Source organism: Pinus tabuliformis, chromosome 4_1 (genome assembly GCF_031772625.1).
Source record: "Pinus tabuliformis cultivar Carrire ecotype Pingquan chromosome 4_1, CPIR1, whole genome shotgun sequence".
In the NCBI taxonomy this organism is placed as follows: domain Eukaryota; kingdom Viridiplantae; phylum Streptophyta; class Pinopsida; order Pinales; family Pinaceae; genus Pinus; species Pinus tabuliformis.
Genome location: NC_142303.1, coordinates 385498756 through 385502203, shown reverse-complemented (window position 1 = coordinate 385502203; position 3448 = coordinate 385498756).

The window sequence follows — 3448 nt, the reverse complement described above, 5'->3', positions numbered from 1 at the left end:
CATGTGATTGCGAAAATGCGATCCATGATCTGTAACTATAGCCTATGGTACGCCGAACCTGGCGACTACATGATTGAAAAAGAAAAGGGCAGCTGTTTCACCAGTGTTATCTAATGTAGGCATCGCCTCGGCCCATTTGGTAAAATAGTCAATGGTGACTATAATATACCCATGCCACCCGGTCGAGGTGGGGTTACATGTCATGAAATCGATGCCCCATTTGGCGAAAGGCCCAACAGCAACTATTGGCTGTAAAGGTGCGGGTGGTCTTCTGGTTTTGCTATAAAAAATTTGACAAGCATGACAACTTCTGACTGCGGTTATGCAATCTTTGAACATGGTTGGCCAGAAGTATCCTGCTCGTAAGATTTTCTGTGCTGTAGCATATCCAGATTGATGCCCCCCAAACGCGCCTGAATGACACTCATTCAGGGCTTTTTCGGCCTCCTCATGGGTGAGGCACCTCCTTAGAACTGTATCGATACCACGACGGTAAAGCGTATCACCGACGATCATGTAGTCTTTTGCTTGGTATCGTATACGTTTCTGTTCTGAGTGAGATAAATTATTATATCTCCATACCACTCATTGCTTGTAGATATCAGAAACAAATTCGCGTCCACGATTGATTCTTCGGATGTTTCATCGTTGGACGACGATGGGAGATCGCACAATAATTCTGTGAAAACTAAAGCTTTCTTTGATTTGGATTTTACAAATTCCAGATCAAACTCTTGAAGGATCGCTATCCATTTTGAATATTTTCCCCCCAGCAACTGTCGTGACAATATATAAGTCATGGGGTTGCAATCTGATAGAATGGTAGTTTTCCGAAAGAGTACATAATGTCGAAATCTTTGTATCGCTTGAACAGCAGCGAGTGCTAGCTTTTCAACATAAGAATATTTGCTTTCTGTATCATTCAAGTTTTTACTTAAATAATATATAGGATGTTCAATTCCATCGACTTCTTGAACTAAAACCATTGCAATGGTCGTATCCGTTGCAGCCAGATACAGGTAAAAATCTCTTTGATAGTCCGGGGCATACATTAATGATGCTTTTACTAGAGAATATTTTAGAGCATCAAAAGAAGCTTGTGCCACCTGATCCCAGACAAAAAGTACATCCTTTTTCAAAAGACGAGTATAACCTTTAGCAAGTTCTGCGTAATTTGGAATGAACCTCCTCAGAAAGTTTGCTTTCGCTTGGAGTTTCTGAATCTGAAGCAAATTTGAAGGTGGAGGCAAATTAATGATTGCTTGAACCTTGCAAGGGTCGAGACGAATCCCATCCTTAGAGACTACAAAGCCAAGTAAACGACCAGAACCGACGCAAAATACACATTTGTGCGGATTGAGTCTTATCTTGTAGTGTCGGCAACGTAGAAATATCGCTCTTAAATGCTGCGGATGATCAGTCCGCTTTCGCGAATGAGCCGGAAGGTCGTCGAGGTATGGTTGAACGATGTTCTTGATGTCATGGAAGGCATAATTCATTGCCCTCTGAAACGTCGCCCCTACGTTCTTTAAACCAAAGGGTAATTTTCGATAAGCGAATGTGCCCCATGGACAAATGAATGCAGTCTTTGACTGGTCCTGTGGGCGGATATTTATTTGATTATACCCGGAAAATCCATCCATGAATGAAAAGATTTCACATCCGGCGCATTCATCAATTATCTGGTCGATGAAGGGTGTAGGGTAGTTGTCTTTCGGACAAGCTTGGTTTACATCCCTATAATCGACACACACTCTAATTGTCCCTTGTTTCTTCATAACAGGGACAATATTCGATACCCAATTGGTTAGAGGAACCGGGTAGATGAAACCAGCATGGAGAAGCTTTTCAACTTCTGCCTTAATGTCAGCGACTTTCTTGGGGTGCACCTGCCTGAGCCGTTGTCTTACCGGTTTGACATCTGGATACATCTTAATTTCGTGTTCAACGATACTCGAGTCAATGCCTGGCATTTCATCATATGACCAAGCAAAGATATCTTTGAACTCGCGAAAAAGAGCGTTATATATTTCCAGTTCTGAAGGAGAACAACCTTTGCCGACATAAATATTCTCTACAACATTTGTTTTAGTCGAGATATTTATGGCTATAGTCTCTTCAATATTGGATAATTTTCGCTCGGAATCCACCGTATTTACAGTGTTTGATAGGAATTCAAAAACTGAAGGGTGGTAAAGGTCATGTTGAGTATCTTCTTCATAATCCAGAAGAAGGGAACGATGGTGGAAATCATTCCATGGTGCCCCCTCAATCAACATTGATTGTAGGATTCCTTCGTCGGTTCCATGCACTCTTGACCAAGGATCTAATGGGGTACCATATTCTCTAGACCTATCTACCCAAACACTTGAGCGTTGATTTGGGTTCGCCTTCCATGCCTGAAACATTGGTTGCTACAATATTTCTATAGGGCTTGGGGGCAAAACCATTTCATGATCCATGTTGATATCATCTTCTGAGATCTTCGTGGAAGATATCATGTTGCAGGCTCTTACCAACGCTACTTCTCCTATATATATTGGAGGTGGAAGTGCGAAAGTTCCCATTAATGTGGGGTCTTTCAGTAGGCCTACTCCAATATCTTGAAGCGAATGGTTGCTCCCATGGATCATTGGAATGCTTCCCGTAACTTGAGAACCATTAGGGAGGAAGTTTTGTTGGTCAATGATCGTAATCCCTCCTTGAAAGGGGAATGCGATCTTTCTAAAATAGGTCGACACAACAGCTGCCATGGCATAGATCCACGGTCTTCCTAGTAGGATGTTGTAATCAAGATTCCCATCGATGACTTCAACATCTATTTCTACCGTTTTTCCCCCTAGTTCAATCTTCAAGTTGTTTAGGATACCATACAGGGTATATGTCCTTCCGTCAAATGCTTTTAATGTTGTCGAAGATCGCGACAAGGTTGGAGATCCTAAAGTTTTCCAGCAACTCATCGACATAATACATGTAGATGCCCCCTCATCAATAATTGTTCGGTGAACAGTTTTGTTGAGGGCTTTCACTTGGATAAGGAAAGCTAGTTGAGCTGGTAACTGAGGATCGTATCCTTTGTGGTCAAAGGATACAAGATTGGAATCCTTAGGATCAACCCCACCAATGGCCGATAACAAAGCCTGCCTTTGGGATGGACAATTTTGTAGTACTTCAAGAGTCGACATAGCGGATGGCGATTGGGCCAAATCTTCCACTATGTTATAATGTTGCGCTGCTCTGGCGCGAGGATTAAATGTCGACTTGTGTACTACTCCCTTTGGCGGTTTTATTGTTAATTCAGGAATGATGGGTGGTACAACTTCTGTCGAAGTTGTCGTCGAACTGCTTGGTTGATCTTTTTCCTTGCCGTTCGACAGCTGCGGATTCCCATAATCTTTGTTCCTTGTCGAAATCAAAGCATCATTCTGCTGTTTTGAAACCGACAACA